The following is a 21,971-nucleotide window of genomic DNA, read 5'->3' as shown; positions in this document are numbered from 1 at the left end:
ATTATTTCGCCAGAGCTTTAACCAACTGGGGGTTTTAAAAAGGGTCAAAATGATCTGGGGTGTTAGTCATCTAGTACCTCTGCAACAGAAATACCACACGTGGATGGCTTTAACAAAGAGAAATTTATTCTCGCCACAAATCCAAATTCAGGGCATCAGCTCCAAGGGAAGACCTTCTCTGTCAGCTCTGGGGGAAGGTCCTTGCCATCAATCTTCCCTTGGTTGAGGAGCTTCTCAGGCACAGGGACCCTGGGTCCAAAGGATGCACTCTGCTCCCGGTGCTGTTTTTGTGGCGATATGAGGTCCCCCATCTCTCTGCTTGTTCCTCTCCTTTATGTCTCAAAAGAGGTCAGCTTAAGACGCTATCTAATCTTGTAGATCTCATCAACGTAACTGCCACTAATCCACCCCCTTAACTTCGTGGTACAGGATTTATAACGCTCAGGGAAATCACAGCAGATGGCAAAACGGGAGACGGTCATACAACACTGGGAATCATGACATAGCCAAGTTAAGTTATTTTTGGTGGATACAATTCAACCCACGACACGGGGATAAGGAAAGACTCAACTGCAGTTCCATCTAGGATTTCTGTCTCATCTAAGGGAAGAAGAGGAGAGCTGTGAAGCTGTTGTGAAGGCGCCAAGTGAGAAGATCAGGCTCACTAACAGACTGAAACCCAATCCTAGGAGTACCGAATGCTTCCTCTCTCCCCACACGTATACCACCATACCAATAGGGATCCTGTAATAATAAAAGGGGATTAAAACTGAAACAAATTTAGTTTCAAGATCTTATTTAAGAAGTCTCTGGCAAAATCCAAAGACAAGAAGGGAGAAAAAAAAAAACAAAAAAACCCAGCTGAAATTTTAACCCCTCACACCCACAGCTACAAGAAACACAGCCTACTTCTGGCCACATAAACATAAAACATCACACTAAAGGCCAATTAACTAGACTCTTTTACTAAAAACATTATAACCATCCTAGTGGCCATCTTTCAACAAAAAATTAAAAGGTAAACTAAAAGACAAAAAGCACAGATTAAATAAGCAAAGTAAGTATCAGAAACAGACTTAAATATGACAGGGAATTTGGAATTATCAGAGTGGGCATGTAAAACAACTATTATTCATAAGATAAGGCCTCCTCCAGTGGAAAAAGTAGACTACATTTAAGAACAGATGGATAATAAAAGAGAAAGTCTAACAAAAATCAAAAACAACATCACAGAAATGAAGAATGTAATTAATAGAATCAGCAATAGATTGGACACAGTCAAGGAAAGAATCAGTGAGCTAAAAATAAGTCAACAGAAACATCCGAAACAGAAATGCAAAGGGAAGAAAAAAAGGGAACAGAATATCCAAGAACTCTAAAACAGAAGTTGTCACATATGGTGATAAAAATACCAAAAGGAGAAGAGAAAATGAAGAGAAATAATAATATTTAAATTAACGATGGCTGATAATTTTACAAAATTAACGACAGAAATCAAACCACAGATCCAGAAGTTGAAATAACACCGATCAGGATAAATACAAAATATCTATACCTAGACATATTTAAACTGCAGACTACCAAGAAAATCATGAAAGAAACCAGAACGAAAATACGGTAGTCCCCCCTATATGCAGTTTCCCGTTCCGTGGTTTCAGTTACCTGCAGTCAACCACAGTCCCAGCCTTGGCTGGAGCCACTGCTCTGCTGCACACACCTATCTGCCGGGGGGCTGCCAGGATCCAGCTCCCCACAGTTCTCAGACCTTTACTCCTAGTCTTCCTTTTCTGGGGATGGGTTGGCTTGGCCAATCTCTGCACACAGAATGGAACGTGTTGTCTGGGGATGGACCGTGGTGTGGAACTGGGTACAGTGGGCAGGGCCAGGGACTTGGGGAGAAGGTGGAGGTGCAGGTGGGGCAGTGCTGCAGGGCAGGGGTCTCAGGTCTGGGAGGTGAAGCTGTTGGGTAGGTTCTTGGGGCCAAAGTGTGGGAGGCACAGGAGGGGTGGGGTGAGGCTGAGCTGAGGGGCAAAGACATCACATGTGTATATATACCTCACTGCTGTCAAGTCAATTCCAACTCATAGTGACCCTATAGGACAGAGTAGAACTGCCCCATAGTTTCCAAGGAGCACCTGGTGGATTTGAACTGCCGACCTTTTGGTTAGCAACCACAGCACTCAATGACTATACCACCAGGGTTTCCATGTGTATATATAGGGCTCGGTATCATCCACAGTTTCAGGAATCCATGGGGATCTTGCAACGTATCCCCCACAGTTAAGACGGGGCTACAGTAAACCTTATCTATTGTTATGGATTCCCCCAAAAATGTGTCAACTTGGTTAGTCCGTGATTCCCAGTATTGTATGACTGTCCACCACTTTGTCATTTGATGTGATTCTCCTGTATGTTGTAAGTCCTACCTCTACGATGTTAATGAGGTGGGATTAGCAGAAGTTATGTTAATGAGGCAGAACTCAATCTGCAAGATTGTGTCTTAAACCAATCTCTTTTGAGATACAAAAGAAAGAAATGAGAGGAGAGACATGGGGACCTCATAACACTAAGAAACAGCCAGGAGAATAGCACCCTCTTTGGACCAGCGTTACCTGTGCTGAGAAGCTCCTCTCCTAGGGAAGACTGATGACAAGGACCTTCCCCTAGAGCTGTCAGGGACAGAAAGCCTTCCCCCGGAGCTGGCACCCTGTATTTGGACTTCTAACCTACTAGGCTGAGAAAATAAATTTCTATTTGATAAAGCTATACACTTATGGTATTTCTGTGATAGCAGCACCAGATAACTAAGACACCTATACAGGAAAAATATTAAGAAGTACAGCAAACTTGTCTTCAGAAGCCATGCTATCATGAAGAGTGACATGAAATACTGGTGAGCATTACATGGAAAAACACACCAAATTAGAACTCTGTGTCCAGCAAATTATCCTCTACAAATGAAGGAAAAACACGGCTGTTTTCAGACAAGTGAATTTGAGGGAATTTGTTGAGAGTATACCTGTCTCACAAGAAATGTTACTGGAAGTTCTTCATAAGAGCTTTTGTATGTACAAAAACAAAGGAAGAGCATTAGAGAAGGAAGAAATGAAAGTAAAATAAAATCTTTTATCTTTCTTGTTTGTAATTCATCTAACAGATAACATTTTATTAAAAATAATCACAGTCACAATGGCTATGGCGATCATATCTTATGGACAAGTGAAATGAAGTTTGGCAATTCTACAAAGGATAACAGAAAGGAATTGGAAATACTGATATAACGTACTTTCATTACCTGTGAAGTGGCACAGAATAATTTCGAAGTGGACTTGGGTTAGCTATAAATTACGTGTAATGTAAACTCTAGGGCAACAACTAAAATAAAATTTAAAAAAGAATATATATAATTGATATAATTATGGACAGAACGGAATCACATAAAATGCTCTTTAAAATAAGACAGAAAACAGTAGCATAAAAAAAGAAACAAGGGGCAACAAGTAGCAAATAGTAACAAACAAGGCAGAGAGAAATACAGTTATGTTGACAATCTGTCTAAATAAAACAACTGAAAAAACAAAAAAGATCTGGTCTATAAGAAACCCACTTTATATACAAACACAACAATATCAAAAAATAAAGAGATGAGAGAAAAGGGACACACGTTAGCAAGATGCTGACACGAACAGCTCCATGTTCTATCCCCCAGGAAAAACTTGCTCCCCGCCCCCAAAACAAACAAACGAACTTTGCAGAATTAACTTCGTGAGAACTTTAGGAAATGTTAACATAACCATACCAAGTAGAGAGCCCTGGTGGCGCACTGGTTAAGAGCGCAGCTGCTAGGTAAAAGGTCAGCAGTCTGAATCCACCAGCCACTCCTGGGAAACCCTATGGGGCAGTTCTACTCCGTCATATAGAGTTGCCATGAGTTGGAACTGACTCGATGGCAGCAGGTTTGGTTTTGGTTTTTATACCAAGTAAAGAGATCGAGTAAATAATCAACAATATCCCAAGAACGAAGTCACCACACCTGATGGTTTCACTGCTAAATTCTATCAAACATTTAAAGAAGTCACAGCAGCCCATCTCAAACTCCTCCAAAATTAGAAGGTGAGGGAACACTTCCTCATTTTATCAAGTGAATATTACTCTGGTACAAAAGGAAGACACAGACATGGCCAGAAAAGAAAATGACAATGTATCCGGTGAAGACAGGCACAAAAATCCTCGACAAAATACTGTTATTTTTAGGTGCTGTTGAGTTGGTGCTGACTCATAGCATCCCTGTGCACAACAGAACGAAACACTGCCCTGTCCTGCACCATCCTCACAAACGTTGCTATGCCTGAGCCCATTGTTGCAGCCACTGTGGCAATCCATCCTGTTGAGGGTCTTCCTCTTTCTCACAGACCCTCTACTTTACCAAGCATGATGTCCTTCTCCAGGGACCGATCCCTCCTGATAACATGTCCAAAGTGTGTGAGATGCAGTCTTGCCATCCTTGCTTCCAAGGAGCATTCTGGTTGTACCTCTTCCAAGACAGACTTGTTTGTTCTTTTGGCAAAACCAAACCAAACCCAGTGCCGTCGAGTCAATTCCAACTCATTGCGACCCTACAGGACAGAGTAGAACTGCCCCATAGAGTCTCCAAGGAGCGCCTGGTGGATTCGAACTGCTGACCCTTTGGTTAGCAGCCGTAGCACTTAACCACTACGTCACCAAGGTTTCTTTTGGCAGCCCGTGATATAGTCAGTATTCTTCGCCAGCACCACAACTCAAAGGCATCAATTCTTCTTTGGTCTTCCTTATTCATTGTCCAGCTTTTGCATGTGTAATAGGCAATTGAAAATACCACTGCTTGGGTCAGGCGCACCTTAGACTTCAAGGTGACATCCTTGCTTTTCAACACTTTAAAAGAGATACCACATTTCTGGAGGGAGTACAGAGATTACCGCCACCACCAAAGACATGAATGATGCAGAAGTGGTAATTTCCCCAACATTCCCATTCTACTTGATTCTTCGGTTTGTGCAAAAAACGGGTGGATCTTGGAGAATGACAGCGGGTTATCAAAAACTTAGCCAGGTGGTGACTCTAACTGCAGCTGCTGTTCCAGGTGTAGTTTCATTGCTTGAGCAAACTAACACATGTCCTGGTACCTGGTATACAGTTCTTGATCTGGCTAATGCCTGTTTCTCCACACCTGTTTCAAAGAACCACCAAAGCAGTTTACCCTCAACCTGCAAGGCCAGCAATACATCTTCACTGTCCTACCTCAGGGGTATATCAACTCTCCAGCCTTATGTCATAACTGAGTCTGTAGGGACCCTGAATGCCCCTCCCTTGTCACACTGATCCATTACACTGATGACACGCTGACGACCTAGAAAGGAAGAAGTCAATGATGCTGGACTAATTGGTAAAAGACATTTGTGTGCTAGAATGTGGGAAATTAATTCCACAGCAACTCAGGGGCCTTTAATCTCAGTGAAATTTCGAGGGGTCCAGTCATGTGGGGCATGTCGAGATATTCCTTCTGAAGTGAAAGATAACTTATTGCATCTGGCCCTTCTCACAACGAGAAAGGAGGCACAACGCTTGGTAGGTCTCTTTGGATTTGGAAGCAGCATATACCCAATTTATCAAATGACTCAAAAAGTTGCTCGTTTTGAGTTGGATCCAGAACAAGGCTCTGCCACAGGTTCAGGCCACTGTGCAAGGTTCTTGATGTGGCAGTGGCAGATAGAGATGCTGTGTGGAGTCTCTGGCAGGCCCCTATTGGTGTATCACAGCACAGACCCTTAAGGTTTTGGAGAAAAGCCCTCCCATTCTCTGCAGACAACTACTGTCCCTTTTGAGAAACAGCTTTAGAGTTGTTACTGGGCCTTAGTAGAGACTGAACACTTAACTATGGGTCACCAAGCCATCATGCTGCTTGAGCTACCCGTCATGAACTGGGAGTTGTCTGACCCACAGAGTCATAGAGTTGGATGTGCACAGCAGGACTCCATCATTAAAGAAGAGGTATGTATGAGGTTGGGCCTGAGCAGTACTTGAATGAACAAGTTGGTTGCATGAGAAAGTGGCCTAATGCCCATGGTCTCCACTCCTGTCACATTACCTGCCCTATTCCATACTGTACTACGGCCTCACGGGGAGGGTCTAACGATCAACTGACTGAGGAAGAGAATAGTCGTGCATGGTTTACAGATGGTTCTGTGTGATATGCAGGCACCACTTGAAAGTGGACAGCAGCAGCACTGCAACCCCTTCCTGGGACCTCCCTGAAGGACAGTACCCAGACGAAGGACAGTAGTGAATGGAAATCCTTGCAATGGGCAGAACTTCAAGCAGTGCACCTGGCTGTTCCCTTTGCCTGAAGGGAGAAATGGCCAGGTGTACAACTGTATACTGATTCACAGGCTGTAGCCAATGATCTAGCAGGATAATACTGTCTTGAAAGGAACATGATTGGAAAATTGGTGACGAGGAGGTAGGGGGTAGAGGTATTTATTTGGACAGACCTCTCTGAATGGACCAAAGAAGTGAAGACATTTGTGTCTCATGTGAGTGCTCACTTTGGTGACATTGGCAGAGGATGATTTCAAGTGGGTACGACGATGCATTCTATGGAGACAAGTCATCCCCTTTTCCCAGTCACTCCCATCATTGCCCAATGGACTCATGAACAAATTGGCCACGGCAGCAGGGATGGAGGTTTCACATGGGCACAGAAAATGAACCTCCATTCACCAAGGCACACTTGGCTACAGCCACTGCGAGTGCCCAATCTGTCAGCACCAGAAACCAACAGAGTCCCTGGTATGACACCAGGCGTAATCAGCCAGCAACCTGGTGGCAGGTTGACTACATTGGACTGCTTTCCATCACGGAAAGGGCATTGTTTTCTTCTTCCTGAATAGAAACTTACTTTGTATATGGATTTGCCTTCCCTGCATGTAATGCTTCTGCCAAAACTACCATCCATGGACTCACAGAATGCCTTATCCACCATCACGGTGTCCCACACAGTATCGCCTAGGTTCAAGGGACTCACTTCACAGGAAATAAAGTGCAGGAATGGGTTCACACTCATGGAATTCACTGGTCTTACCATGTTTCCCACTATTCTGAAGCAGCTGGCTTGACAGAATGATGAAGTGGCCTTCTAAGGACACAACTACGGTGCCATTTAGGTGGCAATACCTAACAGGCTGGGGAAATATTCTCCTGGAAGCTGTATAAGCTTTAAACCAGTGTACAATATATGGTGGTGTTTCTCCCACAGCCAGGAACTAAGGGGTGGAAATGGGACTGGCACCACTCACTATTACCCCTAGTGACCCATTCTAAGTATTTGCTTCCTGTCCCCGTGACCCTATGCTCTGCAGGTCTAGAGGTCTTAGTTCCAAAGGGAGGAATGCTCCCACCTGAAGACATAATACTGATTCCACTGAACTGGAAATTAAGAATGTCACCCAGCCGCTTTGGGCTCCTCATGCCTCTGGATCAACAGGCAAAGGAGGAACTTATCATAGTGGCTGGTGTGATTGATCCTGATTACTAAGGGGCAATCAGACTGCTTTTACATAATAAAGGTAAAGGAGATTATGCATGGAATACAGGAGATTCCTTAAGACATCTCTTAGTACTATCATGCCCTGTGACTATAGCCAATGGAAAACTACAGCAACCCAATTCTGACATGACTACTGATGGCTCAGGCCCTTCAGGAATTAAGGTTTGGGTTACCCCACGAGGCAAACAACCACGACCAGCTGAGGTGCTTGCTGAAGGTAAAGGAAATGAATGGGTGGTGGAAGAAGGCACTTCTATATAGCAGCTACAATCACATAAACAGTTGCAGAAACGAGGACTCTTTTATGAATATTTCTTCCTTCTATGTGTGCATCAAATATTTTGTTTCATCACTTAAAAAATGTGAGCTGTAAATTGGGCTAGTGTGTTTTCAGTTGTACATGTTTATTGTACCATGTTACGTACAAGCATGACTGTTATTGTCTTTATCTAGAAATTATGTATGGTTTAAGAAAATATGTACAGGTGCTGAATTTTCAAGGGGTAGACTGTGATGGTTAAGATTATATGTCAACTTGGCTGAGCCATGATTCTCGGTGGTTTGGCAGTTATGATACAGTTTGACAGTTATGTAACGATGTAATTAACTCCATGAAAAGATCTGCTATGAGCAGCCGATCAGCTGCAAGGGAGTTTCTGTGGGGGTGTAGCCTGCCTATAGTATATAAATGGATGTTCTAGCAAGGCTCTCACTTTGAGTTTTGAGCTTGTAGCTCTCTCTGTATATAAATACGCTTCACTGGTTTTGCTTCACTAGGGAACCCAGCTTAAGGCAGACAGCTATTATAACAAAAACAAACAACAAATAGCAAGTGGTTTGGAGAATGTGGAGAATAAAGAACCCTCGTCCATTGCTAGTGGGAATGTAAAATGGTGCATATGGTGTTGGAAACAATTCGGCAGTTCCTGAAGAAGTTAAACAGAATTACCATTTACCCAAGGTTGTGAAGCAAAGTCTCTGACTTTAATGACTAAGGACAAGACTCTAACTGAAAGGCTGACAGATTAAACCTACCTAGAGGCACCTTGGAGGACAAGCTTGGTGATCTACTTTTCAAAGGTAATTGTCATTGAAAACCCCATGGAGTGTAGTTCTACTCTGAACACATACATGGTCAACATAAATCAGAATTGACTTGATGGCAACTGGTTTAACTATTTAGGAATGTGAAGGAGTTATCCAAATGGATAACTGATAAATGTATATTCTACAAAAAGAGAACCTACCAAAAGGTTGAAGTGTGCCTTGGCCAAAGTTTCTCAAACACCAGCTGACTGGAGCACCGTGAGATATGGGAGAGAAACAGCAGAAGTCGGAAAGGTGGCTGGGGTAGGCGGACATATGTTCTAGGACACTTTATGGCCACTGCAAAGACTTAGGCTTTTGAGTGAAATGCAGAGCAATTTCAGAGTTTTGAGTAGAAGAGGAAACTGATCTGATGCCTCTTTAAAAAAAGACCTTTGTGTAGCAGTAAATGTAGAAGCTGGCAGATCTGTTAGAAGGGTATGGTCACATCATAAGAAATGTTGAGACTAGAGTGGTGGTAATAAAAGTGAGAGTGCAAGGGATGCTCATAAGGTAGAGGCAACAAAAGTTCCTTCAGGACTGAAGGTTGCTGGAAAAGGTGGCATGGACAAGTCCAAAATGTTTGCCCACTAAAAATGAAAAGATGGAGTGCCATTGATACAGATGAGAAGCCTTCAAGGGAGCAGATTTCATGGTAAAGAATGCAGATGTTACACGCGGTTTGTTACTGAAACGGGGATAACACACCCAGCTGGGGAAGATACAAAAAACAAGAAACGTTTTTTTAAAGAACTGTTTTAACAGTAAAGATGAATCTCTACAACAGGTGGTGTTAGCACAACTGGATTTCTACATGCAAAAGAATTAAGATGGACCCTTACATCACATCATATACAAAAATTTATTAAAAATAGATTAATGACCTAAATATAAGAGGTGAAACGATAAAAGCACTCTTTACAATAGTCTCCAAATGGAAATTGCCCAAATATTCCCCCAAAATAAAACTGTTAAGTTATTACAGTATTTTCTTAGCAGACAATACTACACACTCCAATTTAAGTGTATGAACAGCCTACAGAAGTCGTCCTAATGCAAATGTGAATGTAGGAATTGGCATAAAAAGTACATATAGTGTCATTCTGTTTACAACATAAAAACAATCAAATAGGTTCGAAAATATGAATAAAAGCAAACATACTCACAAATACGGAGATACTGGCTGTATCAAGAGGGCAGAAAGTGTGATTTAAACTCATGAGGGAGGTCAAAAGCAAGGGTATTTCTATTACTTGGATGCTGAAAAATTTTGTTTCACTCAACTGTACATTTAGTAAAAATTGTTCACGTATGTAAAAAACTCTAACCAAATTTAGAAATGGAAAAAATAAAACAAAACAAAACCATGTACAACCTGAAAAGGGGTGTCTTAGTAATTTAGGTTGCTATAGAACACAAATTTCATAAGCAGGTGGATTTAACAAACAGAAATTTATTTTCTCACAGTTTAAGAGGCTAGAAGTCCAAATTCAGAGCACTGGCTCTAGGGGAAGCCTTTCTCTCTCTGTTGACTATGCAGGAAGGTTGTTGTCTCTTCTGAGCTTCTGCTCCTGGGAGATCTTCATGTGGCTTGGAATCTCTATTCCCCCATTTCTGCCTGTTCACTCCCTTGTTTAGTATTTCACAAGGGGGTGACTCAAGACAAACCCTACATGAATTCTGCCTCATTAGCATAACAAAGAGAACCTAGTCTCAAAGTGGATTATAACCACAGGCATAGAGGTTAGCATTTACAACACATTTTTGGGAGACACAATTCAAACCAAAACATTCCAAACTACAACCTTCAAAAATCCATGTCCTTGCTACATGCAAAACACTTTTACCCCATCCCATCATATTATCCCAAAAAGTCTTAAGTGAACTCCAAGTCCAAAATCTCGTCTTATGAATCATCTAAATCACGTATGAGTGAAATTTTCGGCATATTTTATCCTGAGGCAAAATTCCTCTCCATCTGTGAACCTGTGAAATCTAAAATAAGTTACCTGCTTCCAAAGCATAATGGTGGAACAGGCATAAGGTAGATATTTCCACTGCAAATGGGATAAATTGGAGGTAAAACAGGCATCAAGCAACTCCAAAACTCAGCAGAACAAATTACATTAGCTCTCAAGGCTCGAAAATAATCTTCTGTTCTCTGAGACCATCTGGGCAGTAAGCAGTCCTGCAGACTCTGAGTGTGGGCCATGCGCTTAGGATTCTGTGTGGTGGCCCCTCGGCCATGGGCTTCAGCACTACTTTCCAGGCCTACGAGGATTTCAACTCTGCTACCTTGAGTTTGGGTGGCCCCATTCTCCTAGTCCATCAGGTTTGGGTGTTGGCCCCATCCCCATGGCACACCTTAATGTCAACCCTACACTCTGGAACTGAGAGGGAGGACCTATGACTCTTTGAAACCTAGGAGGCTGTGGCCCTCCTCCCTTCTTTGATATTTAGGAGACCAAGACCCTACTCTTTGAAACCCAGAAGATCCTGCTTTTTGTGCTCCTTCTAACAGTTCTGCTGATCTCAGAGCTGCTCCAGGGACAGTTCTTTCCTTTTCTTAGAGGACAACAGATATAACTTCTTTGGCCTACTTCCTGCCTGAAGAACTCGAAGACGCAGACAGCATTCTCTCCTTTCATTATTTCTTTGTCCCCTTCAGTCTCAGATGATGGGTTTTCTGCTGTAGTAGTAGGTTAGATTCATCAGTTACAGGCTTAGTCTCTTTTAAAAAAATTTGTGTAGCCACGTCCTTGGAGCACATTCTAGGACATATGTCTTTCTGTAGTTTGTACATCAAGATTTTCTAAATCTTTAAGTTCAGTTTTCATTTTGTCCAGTTCATTTTTAAGTCCATTTCTTTCCTCTCGTATTTTAGCATAAGCAGCATAAAGAAACCACATGGCCCCTTTAAGATCTTCCTTAGAAAGTTCATCATCCAGATACCCAAGTACATTACTGGTAAGTTCTACCTTTCACCAAACATTGGGACATACCCAATTCAGACAAGTCCACTGTCAGTACATAAAAAGCACCACCTTTCCTCCTTTGTCCACGACATAGTCATCATTTCCTTTTAAAGCCTCACTAGAAGCACATTTAATGTCTACATTTCTAGCAACATTCTGTTTCTGGTAACACGTTATTGTCTAAAGTGACAGACTTCCTCTGTAGCTCTCCCGACTTCCTTCTGAGCCCTAACTAAAGTTGCCTCTGACATCCATAATTCTGCCACCAGTCTCTTCAAGGCAGTCTAGGCTTTACTACTAGGCACCTTAAAACTCTTCCAGCCTCTACCCATTGCCCAATCCCAAAACTGCTTCCACAGTTTAGTTACCTGTCACAGGAGCACACCATTCTTCTGGTACCAAATTCTGTCTTACTTATCTAGTGCTGCTATAACAGGAATACCATGAACGAGTGGCCTTAACAAAGAGAAATTTATTTTCTCACAGTTTAGAAAGCTAGATGCCTAAATGCAGAGTTCTGGCTCTAGGGGAAGGCTTTCTCTCTCAGTCAGCTCTGGAGGAGAGTCCTTGTCTCCTCTAATCTTCTGCTCCCGGGCAATCTTCACGTGGCTTCATAGCTCGCTTCCCCATCTCTGCTTGATTGCTTGCTTGTTTAACCTCTTTTATATCTCAAAAGAGACTGACTCGAGACAAACCCTACATGAATCATCCTACCTCATTAACACAGTGGTTAAGAGTTCGGATGCTAACCATAAGGTCGGCAGTTCTAAACCACTAGCCGGCTGCTTAGAAACCCTATGGAGCAGTTCTACTCTGTTCTATAGAGTTACCAGCTGGAATCGAGTAGATGGCATCTTTTTTTTTTAATTCCTAAATGGGGTTGTAGCCACAGGCACAGAGGTTAGGATTTACAACACTTATTTTTAAGGGGTACAACTCAATCCGTAACAATAAGAATACACAGAAAATGTAAATCAAAGTAGATAGTGAAATTTCAACACTTTCCCAGGAAAACAGGTGAAAAACAAGGATATCCAGTGTTCTACTCCTATTCAACCTTATCTTAGAAGTTCTATCTAGTACATTCTCCTCCAAAAAAAGAAAGGAAAGGGTTAAGGATTTCCAAGTGAAAAAAACCACAGCCCATTCTATCTTCCAGGGTAAATATGTACGTACAACCCTAAAAGAATATAAAGATGATTATAGAACTGAGAGATTTCAGCATCTTTTTTGGGTTGGAAAACAACAAAGTAAGGTTTATTTTACAAATCAATATGGACTAGCATAAAGCAGCAACAGTACTGCAAAAGATTAAACCAAGTCCACAAGAAATAAAGTACGACCTTGAGCATATCCTACTTGGATTTAGAGATCACCTCAAGAATAGATCTGATGCACTGAACACTTACGACCAAAGACCACAGAAGTTGTGGGATGACATCGAGGACATCATACATGAAAGAAGCTATGGGTCATTAAAAAGACAAGCAAGAAGACAAAAATGGATGTCAGAAGAGACTCTGAAACTTGCTCTTGAATATCAAGTAGCTAAAGTGAACAGAAAAAATGACAAAGTAAAAGAGGGGAACAGAAGTTTTCAAATGGCAGCTTGAAAAGACTAAGTATAATGAACTGTGCAAAGACCTGGAGTTAGGAAACCAGAAAGGAAAAGCACGCTTGGCATTTCTCAAGCTGAAAGAACTGAAGAAAAAATTTGGGCCTCAAGTTGAAATACTGAAGGATTTTATGGGCAAAATAATGAAAAGTGCAGGAAGCATCAAAAGAAGATGAAAGGAATACACAGAGTCACTGTACCAAAAAGAATTGGTCAACATTCAACTATTTCAGAAGGTAACATATGATCAAGAACTGATGATACTGAAGGAAGAAGTCCAAGTAGCACTGAAGGCATTGGTGAAAAACAAGGATCCAAGAATTGATGGAATACCAGTTGAGATGTTTCAAGAAACAGATGCAGTGCTGGAGGTACTCATTCGTCTATGGCAAGGATTTCATTTTACTTGGATCCACAATTAACACCCATGTAAGCAGCAATCAAGAAATCAAATGACATGTTGCACTGGACAAATCTGCTTCAAAAGACCTCTCTAAAGTATTACAAAGCACAGATGTCACTTTGAGGACTTAGGTACGCTTGACCCAAGTCATGGTGTGTTTTCAATCCTCTCATATGCATGCGAGAGCTGGACGGTGAATAAGTAAGCCAAAGTAGAACTGATGCCTTTGAATTACCGTACTGGTGAAGAATACTGAATATACCACAGACTGCCAGAAGAACTAAGAAACTGTCTTGGAAGATCTATAGCCAGAATACTCCTTAGAAGCAAGGATGGTGAGGCTTCATCTTACATACTTTGGACATGGTATCAGGAGGGACAAGTCCCTGGAGAAGGACATTATGCTTTGTAAAGTAGAAGGTCAGTGAAAAAAAGGAAGACCCTCAATGAGATGCATTGACACAGGGGTCTCAATAACAGGATCAAACACAGCGATCTTAAGATGGTGCAGGACTGGGCAGTGTTTCGTTTTGTTGTACAAAGGGTTGCTATGACTTGGAACCAACTGGGCGGCACCTAACCACACAACAATACAAAGCAGCTGAAAAATTTACCTCAAAAGGAAAATATGTATTTTAGTGAAAATAAAAGGGACCATGAAGGAGTGTAATTAAGTAAACGGAAGATCCTAATCAGCTATAAAGCATTACAAAAGGATATCCAGACAGACAAATAAATGAAAATACAAATTGTGTTTTTAGAACACTGTTCTACCCAAATAGATCCTAATTTCCAAAGAGCTCCCCAAAAAATCTCATACAATTTAATATTTTTTAGAACTTCACAAATAGTGTAAAAATTTACAGGTAAGTGCAAATGTTCACAAATACCCAAAGTATTCTAAGAAATACTGCATGGAGACTTGTCCAAACACACACACACACACTCACTCAACTGTGCGTACGGACAAGTCTGCATGAAATACTCTGCAGAAGAGCGTGTGTATATAATAAAACCTGTTACCAAACCAGTTGCTGTTGAGTTGATTCTGATTCATAGCACCCTACAGGACAGAACTGCCCCGTAAGGTTTCCGAGAAAGAAGCGGCTAGTGGATTTGAACTGCCGACCGTTTGGTTAGCAGCCAAGCTCTCAATCACTGTGCCACCAGGGCTCTGTGTGTATAAGTTTAATACATTCTACAATATACTACCAGTATGTTGTTGCTTCTGACTCTTAACGACCCTATATACAACAGGAACAGTGCCATTCTCACAATCTTTGCTATGTTTGAGCCAATGTATGCAGCCACTGTGTCAATCTTTCTCATTGAGGGTGTTCCTCTTTTTACTGACTCTCTACTATACCAAGCATGATGTCCTTCTCCAGGGACTGGTCCCTCCTGATAACATGTCCAAAGTGTGTGAGATGAAGTTCCTTCATCCTGACTTCTAAGCATTCTGGCTGTACTCTTCCAAAACAGATTTGTTCATTCTTTGGACAGTCCATGGAATATTAAATATTCTTTGGCAGCACCATAATTCAAATGCATCAATCTTCCTTTTTCATTGTCTAGCTTTCCCATACATACGAGCCGAATGAAAACACCATGGCTTGGGTCAAGTGAACCTTAGTCTTCAGTGTCTTCTTTGCTTTCCAACATTTTAAAGAGATCTTTTATGGCAATTTGTCCAACGCAATAATACATCATTTGATTTCTTGACTGCTGCTTCGAAAGGTGTCGACTGTGGATCCAAGCAAAATGAAATCCTTGACTTCGGTATGTTCTCCATTTATCATGTTGTTATTGGCCCCGTTGTGAGGATTTGTGTTCTTTATGTTAATGTGTAACCCACACTGAAGACTGTAGTCTTTGATTTTTACCAGTAAGTGCTTCAAGTTCTTTTTCAGCAAGCAAGGTTGTGTCATCTGTACATCACAGTCTGTTAATGAGTCTTTCTCCAATCCTGATGCTGTGTTCTTCACATACTCCGTCTTCTCAAATTATTTGTTCAGCATATAGATTGAGTAAGCACGGTGAAAGGATACAACCTTGATGCAAACCAAACCTGATACTAAAATATGCATCGTCTAACTGTTCTGTTTGAATGTCTACTAGGTCTATGTACAGGCTCCCCATGAGCACAATTAAGGGTTCTGGAATTCCCATTTTTCACAATGTTATCCACAATTTGTTATGATCCACATAGTCGAATGACTTTGCATAGTCAATAATGCACAGGTAAACATCTTTCTCGTATTCTCTCCTTTCAGCCAAGATCAAATTAACATCAACAAAGATTTCTCTCATCCCACGTCCTCTTCTGAATCTGACTTGAATTTCTGGCAGTTCCCTGTCCAGGTACTGCTGGTACCCGTTTTTGAATTATTTCGAACATAATTTTATTACATGTGAGAATTATGACATTGTTTGAAAATTTCCGCATTCTGTCAAATCATCTTTCTTTGGAACGAGCATGCATATGCATCTCCTTCAGTCAGCTGGCCAAGCAGCAGTCTTCCAAGTTTCTTGGGATAGGCGAGTGAGTGCTTCCAGCATTTCATCCATTTGTTGAAACACCTCAATTGGTATTCTATCAATTCACGTAGCCTTGTTTTATAACAATGCCTTCAGGGCAGCTTGGAATTCTTCCTTCATTACCCTTACTTCTCGATCATATGATACATCCTGAAATGACTGAACACTGGCCAATTCTTTTTGGTACAGTGACTCTGTGTATTCCTTCCATCTCCTTTTGATGCTTCCTGGGTGAATCAATTCTTTGCCCATAGAATCCTTCAATGTTGGAACTCAAGGCTTGAATTTTTGTGCAGTTCTTGCAGCTTGAGAAATACTAAGTGTTTTCTTCTCTTTGGGTTTTCTGTAATTCCAGGTCTTTGCACATTCCGTTTTACTACTACCATTTTAATTGTGTCTTGAGGAACCTGTACATAGATCAAGAGATAGTTGTTCGGACAGAACAAGGGGATAGTGCATGGTTTAAAGTCAGGGAAGATGTGTGTCAGGGTTGTGTCTTTTCACCACACCTATTCAATCTGTACACTGAACAAATAATCCAAGAAACTGGACTATATGAAGAAAAATGGGGCATGAGGACTGGAGGAAAACTAATTAACAACCTGCGTTATGCAGATCACACAACCTTGCTTGCTGACAGTGAAGAGGACTCGAAGAACTTACTGATGAAGATCAAAGACCACAGCCTTCAGTATGGATTACCCCTCAACATAAAAGAAAAATCCTCACAACTGGGCCAATAAAGAACATCATGACCAATGGAGAAAAGATTGAAGATGCCAAGGATTTCATTTTACTTAGATCCCTAATCAACACTCATGGAAGCAACAGTCAAGAAATCAACAGACACATTGCACTGGGCAAATCTGCTGCAAAGGAACTCTTTAAAGAGTTGGAAAGCAAAGAAGTCACCTTGAAGGCTAAGGTGCACCTGATCGAACCCATGCTATTTTCAATCACATCATGTACACGTGAAAGCCGGACAACGATTGAAAACTAACAACTCTGAATTGTGGTGCTGGCAAAGAATATCGAATGTACCATGGACTGCCAAAAGAATGAACGAGTCTGTCTTGGAAGAAGCACAGTCAGAATGCTTCTTAAAAGCAAGGATGGCGAGACCGCGTCTTATATGCTTTGCACATGTTGTCAGGAGGGATCAGCCCCTGGAGAAGGACATCATGGTTGGTAAAGTACAGGGTCAGCAGAAAAGAGGAAGACCCTCAACAAGATGGAATGACACAGTGGCTGCAACAATGGGCTCAAGCATAACAAAAACTGTGAGTGCTGTGCAGCACCAGGCAGTGTTTCATTCTGTGGTGTGTAGGGTCGCTATGAGTCGGAACCAACGGCACCTAACAACAACAACATTTTATCTCAGTCAGAATGTTTTTAAAATGGTAAGAAGGTTTAGAATATCAGGGGTTCTGGCATGACATATCAAATGTAAGAGGACTTTTAAAGATCCTTCTCAAGATTAAGTAAGCTTCAGAACCACTTTTACATCAGTGAATAAGCATTCCTTTGAGAAGTTTTGTATGTACTAAACGGAAAAATTCTCAGTAAAAACATAACTTGATTCTGAAATTTACTTCCAGTAGAAACTCAGACCCTGAGAAGTTAAAGAAAATCGTCTCCAATAACAAGCTTTTTGAGCAAAAAAAAAAAAAACCCAACAACAACAAAAAAACAAAAACACTGTTAGAAACAGGAGCGGAAGCAAATAACCCAAATAAGAAATGACACAGGTGATACAACAGACCAAACTGAGATAAAAAAGATCATAAAAGAATACTATAAAAATTGTACCCCGACAAATCTGAAAACCTAAAGGAGATTTCTAGAAACATGCTCTACCTACCTAAACTAAAAAAAAAAACTGAGGTAGAAAATTTAAGCAGACCTATAACAAAAGAAGAGATAATAAAAACAAGTCCCCAAAAGAAAAAAGCTCTTGCCCAGACAGCTTCACTGGAGAATCAGAGAAGAGCTCATACCAATACTACTCAAAGTATTTTGGAGCATAAAAGGAATACTCTTCATTCTATGAAGCCAGCATAACCCTGATAACAAACCCACACAAGACGCCACAAAAAAAGAAAATTACAGACTAATACGCCTTGTGAATACAGATGCAGAAATTCTCAACAAAATTCTAGTCAATATAATTCAACAGCACTCACAAAAATAATGTATCATGACAAAGTGGGATTCATATCAGGTATGCAAGGATGGTTCAATATTAGAAAATCAATCAACACCATACAACACATAAATAAAACAAAAGAATCACATGATCACCTCAGTTGACATAGAAAAGGCATCCAACACCCATTCCTGATAAAAACTCTCAGCAAAACAGAAATACGAGGGAAATTCCTCAACATAATAAAGGGCATGTATGCAAAACAAACAGATAACATTATTTTCAACTGAGAGAGACTGAAAGCATTCCCCTTGAGAAAGGAAACCAGACAAGGATGCCCTTTATCGCCTCTCTTATTCAACATGGTGCTGGAAGTCCTGGCTAGAGCAATAAGGCAAGAAAAAGAAATAAATGACATCCAAATAGGTAAAAAAAATTTTTTTTTAAATAGGTAAGGAAGATCCAAAACTACCCCTATTTACAGATGATACGATCTTATACACAGAAAACCCCAAAGAATCCACAAGAAAGCTACTGAAACTAACAGATGATTTCATAAAAGTAACAGGATCCAAAAATCTGTTGGATTTCTCTGCACTAACAAAGAGAACTTAGAAAAAGGAAATGAGCAAAACATTACCATTTACAATAGTTCCCAAGAAGATAAAACACTTAGAAATAAATTTAACCAGAGACATGAATAAAAGACCTATACAAAGAAAACTACTAAATACTCGCAAGAAATCAAAAGGAACTTAAATATGTGGAAAAACATACCATGCTCAGGGATAGGAAGACTCAACATTGTGAAAATGTCAATACTGCCCAAAGCAATCTAGAGATACAATGCGATCCGCATCTAAATTCCAACAGCATTGTTTAAGGAGATGGAGAAACCAATCACCAACTTTATATGGAAAGGGAAGAGGCCCCAAATAAGAAAAGCATTACTGTAGAAAAGGAACGAAGTGGAAGGCCTCACACTCTTAGAACCTGTTATGTAACAATGGTAGTCAAAACAGTCTGGTACTGGTACAACATACACACAGACCAATGGACTAGAACTAACAGCCCAAACATAAATCCATCCATCCATTAACAGCTGATATTTGACAAAGAGCTAAAGTTCGTGAAATGGGGAAAAGACAGACTCTTTAACAAATGATGTTAGCCTAACTGGGTGTTCATCTGTAAAAAAATGAAACAAAGCCCACACCTTACCCCATACACAAAAACTAACTCAAAATGGATCAAAGATATAAACGTAAAACTTAAAACAATAAAAATCATGAAAGAAAAAATAGGAACAATGCTAGGGGCTCTAATACATGGCATGAATGGAATACAAACTATAACTAACAATGAGCAAACACCAAAAGAGAGACGAAATAACTGGGAGTTCCTAAAAATCAAATATTTATGTTCATCAAGACTTTACCAAAAGATTAAGAGGACCTACGGACTGGAAAAAAAATTTTGGTTACGACATATCCAACAAGGGTCTAATTTCTAAAATCTATAAAATATTTCAACACCTCAAAAACAAAAAGACAAATAATCCACTTAAAAAATAAGCAAAGGATACGAAGAAATGCTTCACCAAAAAAGACATTCTGGCAGCTAACAGGCACGTGAGGAAATGCTCATGATTGCTAGTCATTACAGAAATGCAAATAAAAACTGCAATGAGATAACATCTTAACCCCATTGCTGGCACTAATCAAAAAACCAGAAAATAACAAATGTTGGAGAGGTTGCGGTGAGATTGGAACTCTTATGCACTTCTGGTCGAATGTAAAATGCTACAACTACTATGGAAAATAATATGGTGGCCCCTTAAAAAGCTAGAAACAGAAATACCACACGGTTCAGAAGTCCGACTCCTTAGGGACATATCCTAGAAAAATAAGAGCTGTCACGTGAATAGACATATGCACACCCATGTTCACTGCAGCACTATTCACAACAGCAAAAAGCTGGAAAAAACCTAAGTGCCCATCAACAGATGAAGGGATAAACCAATTATGGTACAAACACACAATATGATACCATGAAAAGACAAAGAACAATGATGAACCCGTGAAGCATCTCACCATACGGATCAATCTGGAGGACATTAACTAAGTGAAATAAGTCAATCACGAAAGGATAAATAATGTACGAGACCACTATTATAAAAACTCAAGAAAAGGTTTACATTCAGAAAACAAACAAACAAACAAACAAACATTCTTTGATAACTGTGAGGGTGGGGAGGGAGGAGGAAGGAAAATCACTAACTAGATAGTAGACACATGTCCAATTTGGTGAAGGGAAAAAAACACACAGTATAGGCAATGTCAGCACAACCTGACCAAGGCAAAGTCATGGAAGTTTCCTAGATACATTCAAGCACCCTGAGGGACCGAGTTGCTAGGGCTGAGGGCTGGGGACCATAATTATGGGGAACACCTAGGTAAACTGGCGTAACATAGTTCATAAAGAAAATGTTCTACATTCTACTTTGGTGAGTAGTGTCCAGAGTTTTAAAAGCTTGCAAGTGGCCATCTAAGATACATGTACTGGTCCCATCCATTGTGGAACAAAGGAGAATTAAAAAAACCAAAGACTCAAGGAAAATATTATCCTGAAGGACTAAGGACCACATGAACCAGCACCTCCTCCAGCCCGAACCCAGAAGAACCAGATGGTCACTGGTTACCATCACAAACACAATACAGTCCCTGACAGAGTGGGAGAAAAATGAAGAACAATATTCAAATTCACAGAATAAGATCATACTTACTGGTCTGGAAGAGACCAGAGGAACCCCTGAGACTACGGCCCCTGGACACTCTGCTCAGAACCGAAATCACTCCCAAAGCCCACTTTTCAGTCAAACGTCAGGCAAGCCTACAAGACAAACAATAATACAGGCGAGGAATGGACTTCTTACCTCCATCTAATATACGAAACCAAACGGGCAACTCTCGTTCAAAAGGAAAACGAGAAGGCAGGAAGGGACAGGAACTGAGCCAAGGGACACAGGGAACCCAGAGTAGAAAGGGGGAGAGTGCTGTCACATTGTAGGGATTGCAACCAATATCATAAAATAATGTATGTGTAAATTTTTGAACGTGAAACTAACCTGAGCTGTAAACTTTCACCCAAAGCACAGTGAAATTAAAAAAAAACACACACAAAAAAAACCTTCAGATTCTAATCTAAGACTCTTGGGAACAGTAAAATAACTTAGGAGTTTGATACCAGCTCTAGGCAGACAGGCTGGGAGAACATGGGTCTGGATTGGGTGTCACGTTTCTCACACAACTGAAAGGCTCCAGCAAATCCAATATCCCACGGGAGAAAAAAAAAATGATGGTTTTGGACACACCACACATGATCCAGGTGGACTCACTCTCCTGCCTCATTCCTTTGGTAAGCTCATGAGAGCACTAAACCTCATGCAGGACCCCTAAAGAGCCATGATTCTTGCCTTACTATCTCTCCCGTTCTTCACACCATCCAACAACGTGAGAGTTGGGGTTCCAGTGTTAGAAAAGACTGCAGTGCCTGGGGGAAGCAAAGAACACTGTTTGCAGTGATGGAACAAGGCCTGCTCTGGAGGCCCTGGGGCTCAGCCTCCT

At 40.9% G+C, this 21,971-nt stretch overlaps 1 protein-coding gene across 17 annotated transcripts in view; it reads right to left on the bottom strand.

Moving 5' to 3' along the window:
• Positions 1-21,971, bottom strand: part of LOC104847125 (zinc finger protein OZF-like) — a 181,325-nt gene that overhangs the window by 10,931 nt on the left and 148,423 nt on the right. For 3 of the 17 annotated variants that reach the window (XM_064280193.1, XM_023541234.2, XM_064280191.1), the window contains one exon: positions 21,131-21,237. The exons of the other annotated variants lie outside the window; for them this stretch is intronic. The gene's annotated coding sequence lies outside the window, so the exon portion shown is untranslated. The remainder of the gene's footprint in view (positions 1-21,130; positions 21,238-21,971) is intronic. 17 annotated transcript variants of the gene reach the window in all.

Source organism: Loxodonta africana, chromosome 3 (genome assembly GCF_030014295.1).
Source record: "Loxodonta africana isolate mLoxAfr1 chromosome 3, mLoxAfr1.hap2, whole genome shotgun sequence".
Taxonomy (NCBI): domain Eukaryota; kingdom Metazoa; phylum Chordata; class Mammalia; order Proboscidea; family Elephantidae; genus Loxodonta; species Loxodonta africana.
The sequence above is the reverse complement of the archived record's forward strand: the minus strand, read 5'-3'. Positions and strand labels throughout refer to the sequence as shown.